The following is an 8994-nucleotide window of genomic DNA, read 5'->3' as shown; positions in this document are numbered from 1 at the left end:
TGAACCTTGCTGACTTGGTCCATCCTGAAATGAAGGAATGTTCTTACCCGCCTGAACAGAGCATCAGTCACTGACAGAGCTGCCCGCAGCCACAAAGATCGCTCGGTGTCCTGGAACAATCTGGAGGTATAAAAGTTTTGTGCCACAGTGACCTTCAGAGCCATGGGCATTGGGTGTCCACCCACACAACTGGAGACTATCTCCGGGCCAATTTTCTGGCACAAGGTTGTTATGGCTTCTCTTGAAAGCCATAACATCCTGCAACATTGGACCTTTTGGTATGTCCCGGTAGTTTGATTGCTGCCTGTACACCCGAGAAGCGGGGTAGTGGAGCCTTCTTAGGGGACATCCTCCTTACCCTCCCTGGTAGCCTTGATAAACCTATGCTAGCGCCTCTGCTCGAGGGTGACATCTGCAGCCACCTGGCCTCCTCTCTCTTTGTACCTGAGGTGCTCCCTGCTGAGTTTACAATACCCATCTGTAGATCTGCAAATGGGGCTGACCCATGTGCAGACGGTAATAGAGTGGCCCGATCTCTGGTGCCAGGGGGCAGCAATGTCCTGTAAGCTCCACACTGTGATGGACCTAGCAAAGAAAGAACGCTCTCCAGACACAAAGTCACCACCTCACCACATCTCCACAAACTCCTCAGCCAGCCTTTGCTCCAGTCCCCTGTTAACCAGCCCTTGATTTTAAAAAGTCAAAAAATGATTGGTCTGTCTGCCCATGCGGCGAGTTTAAAATTGCATGGGCAACATAATATACCTGTCAATTGGGGAGGTAATGCCTGCCCCAACTAGCTTCATGATTGACGGCTGGCTCACTTTTGATGCACGCCATGCCCGAGATATTGTATGAGTGCACAATAACGTTGGGATATGTGCGCAGCTATTTAACGTGCTTCTGGGTCAGCCATGCGGCCGCCCGGTGCCCACAAAATTTTTGTCTTGAGTCTTGTGAGCTTCCTGAGTGCCTAGCATAAACATGCATGGTCTGCTTTCGGTGATCTAACTAGCTGGATGTTTAGAGAGTGAAATCCTTTTCTACTAATGAATCACACTGGCTGCTGCCAGGGAGCTGTAAAGGCCACGTGTTTTGTAGTTGAGGGTGCCCTGCAGTTGCGGAAAACCTGAGAATGCAGCAAATCCCACAGCTCTAGCATCCTTGCTTGCTTTATCCATGCACTACTGTGCGTAATGATGAGCTTTATTGAAAAGGGCATCAACACCTCCCTTATGCATTTGTGTCGCTGATGGTGAGATTCTGCAAAGGAACCCTGGAAGTTCAGTGTGGTGGTAACTTTCAGAACAACCAGCATTGGATGCCCTCCAAAAGTCTGCGGTGAGTTCCTCATGGAGAATGTGGCAAATATGAGCAACCACATCCTTGGACCACCAAAGGCACCTGCGGTACTATCTTTCACTCATCTCCATGTATCAGCCGAGTCTTCTGTCGACCGTTTGTTGTGTCAGATGTTTTCATGGATTTGGCCCCTCCTCATTGGCATCTGGCTCTTGTTCCTCCAGACCGCAGTGTTCCCTGAATTGAGCCAATTGGTGATGGACCCTTCTTATGCTGATCAAGAAAGCAGAATTGTCTGCAGCCTTCATTCACACCTCCTTGTATCTGTGACTGGATACAATTGAGCAATCAACGGTAGTTCCTGTGGAATGATCTTCCTCCATATAAAGAGCAAGACTGCAATCTTCAGTCTGGGTCTTTCCCTTAGTCTGCACATCGCATATCAAGGTCACCCTTTGCAGGATGAAATCCTGGAGGCTGAGCTTTCATTTCAGATGTGACTGCGCATTCACGAGGGTGTTAATTTGTGTCAAAAGACCCAAGACGTAGAATCCACAGTCAGCCTTGTGTCGCTTGTCCTCCAGTGGCCTTGATAATAGTTATGGATACCTAGTCCTTGCACTTATATCTGCAAGCATGCTGCTTTGAATTCCATGGTAAGAAGTCTTACAACACCAGGTTAAAGTCCAACAGGTCTGTTTCAAACACTAGCTTTCAGAGCACTGCTCCTTCCTCAGGTGAAGGTCTAACATGAGGAAGAAGCAGTGCTCCGAAAGCTAGTGTTTTAAACAAACCTGTTGGACTTTAACCTGGTGTTGTAAGACTTCTTACTGTGCTCACCCCAGTCCAACGCCGGCATCACCATATCTTGAATTCCATGGCTAGTGTACTAGGAACATGGAGGCTTGTAGGGCCCATACTGCCTCTGTGCAGATGTGGCTATTGATTCGTGGAACCTACTTACATTCTGACATGCCTCTGTACAGATCAGATGCCAATTAAGACCATAAGACTTTGGATCCTCGCTGTCTTCAGGGGATGTCCCGGAGGACTGGAGAATAGCCAATGTTGTTCCTCTGTTTAAGAAGGGTGGCAGGGATAATCCCGGGAACTACAGGCCGGTGAGCCTTACTTCAGTGGTAGGGAAATTACTGGAGAGAATTCTTCGAGACAGGATCTACTCCCATTTGGAAGCAAATGGACGTATTAGTGAGAGGCAGCACGGTTTTGTGAAGGGGAGGTCGTGTCTCACTAACTTGATAGAGTTTTTCGAGGAGGTCACTAAGATGATTGATGCAGGTAGGGCAGTAGATGTTGTCTATATGGACTTCAGTAAGGCCTTTGACAAGGTCCCTCATGGTAGACTAGTACAAAAGGTGAAGTCACACGGGATCAGGGGTGAACTGGCAAGGTGGATACAGAACTGGCTAGGCCATAGAAGGCAGAGGGTAGCAATGGAGGGATGCTTTTCTAATTGGAGGGCTGTGACCAGTGGTGTTCCACAGGGATCAGTGCTGGGACCTTTGCTCTTTGTAGTATATATAAATGATTTGGAGGAAAATGTAACTGGTCTGATTAGTAAGTTTGCAGACGACACAAAGGTTGGTGGAATTGCGGATAGCGATGAGGACTGTCTGAGGATACAGCAGGATTTAGATTGTCTGGAGACTTGGGCGGAGAGATGGCAGATGGAGTTTAACCTGGACAAATGTGAGGTAATGCATTTTGGAAGGGCTAATGCAGGTAGGGAATATACAGTGAATGGTAGAACCCTCAAGAGTATTGAAAGTCAAAGAGATCTAGGAGTACAGGTCCACAGATCACTGAAAGGGGCTACACAGGTGGAGAAGGTAGTCAAGAAGGCATACGGCATGCTTGCCTTCATTGGCCGGGGCATTGAGTATAAGAATTGGCAAGTCATGTTGCAGCTGTATAGAACCTTAGTTAGGCCACACTTGGAGTATAGTGTTCAATTCTGGTCGCCACACTACCAGAAGGATGTGGAGGCTTTAGAGAGGGTGCAGAAGAGATTTACCAGAATGTTGCCTGGTATGGAGGGCATAAGCTATGAGGAGCGATTGAATAAACTCGGTTTGTTCTCACTGGAACGAAGGAGGTTGAGGGGCGACCTGATAGAGGTATACAAAATTATGAGGGGCATAGACAGAGTGGATAGTCAGAGGCTTTTCCCCAGGGTAGAGGGGTCAATTACTAGGGGGCATAGGTTTAAGGTGAGAGGGGCAAAGTTTAGAGTAGATGTACGAGGCAAGTTTTTTACGCAGAGGGTAGTGGGTGCCTGGAACTCACTACCGGAGGAGGTAGTGGAGGCAGGGACGATAGGGACATTTAAGGGGCATCTTGACAAATATATGAATAGGATGGGAATAGAAGGATACGGACCCAGGAAGTGTAGAAGATTGTAGTTTAGTCGGGCAGTATGGTCGGCACGGGCTTGGAGGGCCGAAGGGCCTGTTCCTGTGCTGTACATTTCTTTGTTCTTTGTTTGTATATGCTGTGTAGCACCCAAGCATAATGGATTGTCATCCTGAATTCATACCATTAGTAGAAGAATCAAGCTCATTTGTTGTGAATTAGACCCTTGAGTCCAGCACTGACCTGAACCACGCTCTACATGGTTTGAGCAAGAGTTATAGGGTGCCACTTTCATCGGCCAAGGCATACTGTACTGAACTCCTCCCTGAAGTAAAAAAAACTCACCACTATTCTTAGAATTCCCCCTATACCAAAAGGGGTCAATAAGACATTCTAAATGGTGAACAGGGATTCTCACTCCCTGACTCCTATGCAGACTTCGGTGGGTGCTATTCGGGTCAATCTATATTTTCAAGTTATCCCCCGGTATAACCCATATCTTCATAGAAGATTTTATCTACTTACCACTTAGTAGCATCGATCCTGGGTCCCGCGTTGCTAAGTAAAATAGACTTTGTAATAACCACTGTTTCAGGTTAAAACTTTAAGTTATTTTATTATTATATTTTTTCTTTTTCTTTTAAAAGATAAAATCACTGTCTTTACAGGAAAGTAAAAAAGATTTTTTCTTTGGATCCTCCTGGTCAGTTGTTAGACCTTCAGGTCTGCCTTGACAATCTTTCTTCTTTAGATTTTGGTTTTCTCCTGATGGATTCGCTGTTCTGCTCGGTTTCTGTGTTCTATCCTTCCCATGACCGAGGGCAGCTATGAGAGCTGACTCTGCTGGCTGCTATCAATTTAGGGTTTATATTGCCCTTCCAGCAGTTATTAAGTTTATATGACATTATCGTAAAGTAACTTTATTTTGCTATTGACTGTTCAGTGTACCTTTAATCTTAATTACTTCTAACACGAAAACGTATTCATGTTGAGCATGACATTAGTTCATTGAACTCTGATTACATTTTTTCCCTTGTAATGTTCAAAAGTGCTTTGATCCTAGAGGGGTATTACATCTGGTTCATGTCACTTCTAAAGTTGCTTTATTACCAAATAGTGCCCGTAGATTGTCAGAACTCTGACCCCGATTTGGTGTTAACATGTGCTCTCGTGGACACGTCGTCTCCTGCTTCCCATATTCAACTAGCACGAGGGGACATAGCTTTAAGTTGAGAGGAGATAGATATAAGACAGATGTCAGAGGTAGGTTCTTTACTCAGAGAGTAGTAAGGGCGTGGAATGCCCTGCCTGCAACAGTAGTGGACTCGCCAACACCAAGGGCATTCAAATGGTCATTGGGTAGACATATGGACGATAAGGGAATAGTGTAGATGGGCTTTAGAGTGGTTTCACAGGTTGGCGCAACATTGAGGGCTGAAGGGCCTGTACTGCGCTGTAATGTTCTATGTTCTAACTGGTGTCAGCAGGATTTCACACCTAACCATTTGTCACCTAATTGTTATTTTTTTAAATTTAGAGTACCCAATTCTTTTTTTTTCAATTAAGGGGCAATTTAACATGGCCAATTCACCTACCTTGCACATCTTTGGGTTGTGGGGGTCAAACCCACGCAAACACAGGGAGAATGTGCAAACTCCACATGGACAATGACTCAGAGCTGGGATCGAACCTGGGACCTCGGCGCCGAGAGGCAGCAATGCCAACCACTGCGCCACCGTGCTGCCCTATTTGTCACCTAATTCAACTGAAGATCCTGGCAATTCTTGAATAACTGCTTACTAAAATAACGAACTTCAAAGAAGGTGCAAAATATTGTTTCCCGTCATATACCTAAAAGTTCAATCTGCTTTAACTTGAAAGACAGACATCAGTTTTCTTAACGCCTGTTTGATAAAGACTATCTGCATTTCAAATTTCATTTGCTGAATACTGTTAACCCTTCGTGGGATTTTTTCCTACTTTTCTCAAGTACCCTCAGGTCAGGTTTTGCCAGACTTCCATGTTTCAAATGACATATTTTCCCATTTTTACTCCACATCCCACATGTGCTGAGACCTTTGCTGATTTTCTTTTCAGCTTGTTTACAGAATTGTGTCATTGCAAGGTTTGCTCAAATATGGTGCTGCTGACCTTCATCTGTGCCGCCAATACTACCTTCCATGGGAGTTCACTCCTGCCATTATCATGGTGGTCTACATCCCACCCCAGGCGGAAGTGAAGAAGCCACTTGATAAATTGCACACCACTATAAATAATAGTGAAACAGAATACCCGGAGGCCTTATTCATCGTGGACGGGGACTTCAACCAGGCAACCTCAAGAGTGTCCTGTTAGAAACTACAGTGAGTCGTAAACACAGCCCAGTCTACAGAGCGAACCTGCCGCCCATCCATTGACTGTCTACACCTCACGCTGCCTTGGGAAAGTGGGCAGCGTAATCAAAGACCCCTCCCACCCGGCTTGTTCACTATTCCAACTTCTTCCATTGGGCAGGAGATACAAAAGTCTGAGAACACACACTAACAGATTCATAAACAGCTTCTTCCCCGCTGTTACCAGGCTCCTGAATGACTCTCTTACAGACTGAACTAATCTCTTCACAATCTTCTCTACTTATTAGTATCAGACTAAGGGTATCAGACTATACGAAAGGATAGAATGGACGGTAAGGGCGGTGGTGTAGCTTTGTTGTTTAAGGATGGCATCCGGGCAATAGTAAGGGATGATATTGGTGCTATGGAGGACAAGGTTGAATCAATTTGGGTGGAAATCAGGAATAGTAAGGCGAAAAGGTCACTGATAGGAGTAGTCTATAGGCCACCAAATAGTAACAGGATGGTAGGGCAGGCAATAAGCAAAGAAATAACGGATGCATGTAGAAATGGTACAGCGGTTATCATGGGAGATTTTAATCTGCATGTCGATTGGTTTAACCAGGTTGGTAAAGGCAGCCTTGAGGAGGAGTTTATAGAATGTGTCCGGGATAATTTCCTGAAACAGTATGCAATGGAACCTACAAGGGAACAAGCGGTCCTAGATCTGGTCCTGTATAATGAGGCAGGATTGATTAATGATCTCATAGTTGGGGATCCTCTTGGAAGGAGCGACCACAATATGGTGGAATTTAAAATACAGTTGGAGGATGACAAGGTAAAATCAAACACTAGTGTTTTGTGCTTAAACAAAGGCGATTACAATGGGATGAGAGAAGAACTAGCTAAGGTAGACTGGGAGCAAAGACTTCATGGTGAAGCAGTTGAGGAACAGTGGAGAACCTTCCGAGCGATCTTTCACAGTGTTCAGGAAAGGTTCATACCGGCAAAAAAGAAAGACGGTAGAAAGGGGAAAAATTGACCGTGGATATCTAAGGAGGTGAGGGAGAGTATCAAATTGAAGGAAAACACATACAAAGTGGCAAATATTAGTGGGAGACTAGAGGACTGGGAAGTCTTTAGGGGACAACAGAAAGCTACTAAAAAAGCTATAAGGAAGAGTAAGGTAGACTATGAAAGTAAACTTGCTCAGAACATAAAAGCAGATAGTAAAAGCTTCTACAAATATATAAGACAAAAAAGAGTGGCTAAGGTAAATATTGGTCCTTTGGAAGATGAGAAGGGAGATTTAATAATAGGAGATGGGGAAATGGCTGAGGAGCTGAACAGGTGTTTTGGGTCAGTCTTCACAGTGGAAGACACAAATAACATGCCAGTGACTGATGGAAATAAAGATATGATAGGTGAGGACCTGAGATGATTGTAATCACTAAGGAGGCCGTATTGGGCAAGCTAATGGGGCTAAAGGTAGACAAGTATCCTGGCCCTGATGGGATGCATCCCAGTGTGTTAAAAGAGATGGCTAGGAAAATTGTAAACGCACTAGTGATAATTTATCAAAATTCACTAGACTCTGGGGTGGTCCCGGCGGATTGGAAAGTAGCAAATGTGACACCACTGTTTAAAAAAGGTTGGCAGAAAGCGGGTAATTATAGGCTGGTAAGCTTAACTTCGGTTGTAGGGAAAATGCTGGAATCTATCATTAAGGAGGAAATAGCGGGGCACCTGGAGGGAAATTGTCCCATTGGGCAGACGCAGCATGGGTTCATAAAGGGTAGGTCGTGTCTGACTAATTTGGTAGAATGTTTTGAGGACGTTACCAGTACAGTAGATAACGGGGAGCCAATGGATGTGGTATATCTGGATTTCCAGAAAGCTTTTGACAAGGTGCGACACAAAAGGTTGCTGCATAAACTAAAGATGCATGGCATTGAGGGTAAAGTGGTAGCATGGGTAGAGGATTGGTTAACTAACAGAAAGCAGAGAGTGGGGATAAATGGGTGTTTCTCTGGTTGGCAACCTGTAACTAGTGGGGTCCCTCAAGGATCAGTGTTGGGCCCGCAGTTGTTCACAATTTACATAGATGATTTGGAGTTGGGGACCAAGGCGAAAAGGTCACTGATAGGAGTAGTATATAGGCCACCAAATAGTAACAGAATGGTAGGGCAGGCAATAAGCAAAGAAATAACGGATGCATGTAGAAATGGTACAGCAGTTATCATGGGAGATTTTAATCTGCATGTCGATTGGTTTAACCAGGTTGGTAAAGGCAGCTTTGAGGAGGAGTTTATAGAATGTGTTCGGGATAATTTCCTGGAACAGTATGTAATGGAACCTACAAGGGAACAAGCGGTCCTAGATCTGGTCCTGTGTAATGAGACAGGATTGATTCAGGATCTCATAGTTAGGGAACCTCTCGGAAGGAGCGATCACAATATGGTGGAATTTAAAATACAGATGGAGGGTGAGAAGGTAAAATCAAGCACTAGTGTTTTGTGCTTAAACAAAGGAGATTACAATGGGATGAGAGAAGAACTAGCTAAGGTAGACTGGGAGCAAAGACTTTATGGTGAAACAGTTGGGGAACAGTGGAGAACCTTCCAAGTGATTTTTCACAGTGCTCAGCAAAGGTTTATACCAACAAAAAGGAAGGACGGTAAAAAGAGGGAAAATCGACCGTGGATATCTAAGGAAATAAGGGAGAGTATCAAATTGAAGGAAAAAACATAGAAAGTAGCAAAGATCAGTGGGAGACTAGAGGACTGTGAAATCTTTAGGGGGCAACAGAAAGCTACTAAAAAAGCTATAAAGAAGAGTAAGATAGATTATGAGAGTAAACTTGCTCAGAATATAAAAACAGATAGGAAATGTTTCTACAAATACATAAAACAAAAAAGAGTGGCTAAGGTAAATATTGGTCCTTTAGAGGATGAGAGGGGAGATTTAATAATGGGAGATGAGGAAA

This window comes from Scyliorhinus torazame, unplaced genomic scaffold (genome assembly GCF_047496885.1).
Source record: "Scyliorhinus torazame isolate Kashiwa2021f unplaced genomic scaffold, sScyTor2.1 scaffold_236, whole genome shotgun sequence".
NCBI lineage: Eukaryota > Metazoa > Chordata > Chondrichthyes > Carcharhiniformes > Scyliorhinidae > Scyliorhinus > Scyliorhinus torazame.
This window is presented reverse-complemented; position numbering follows the sequence as displayed.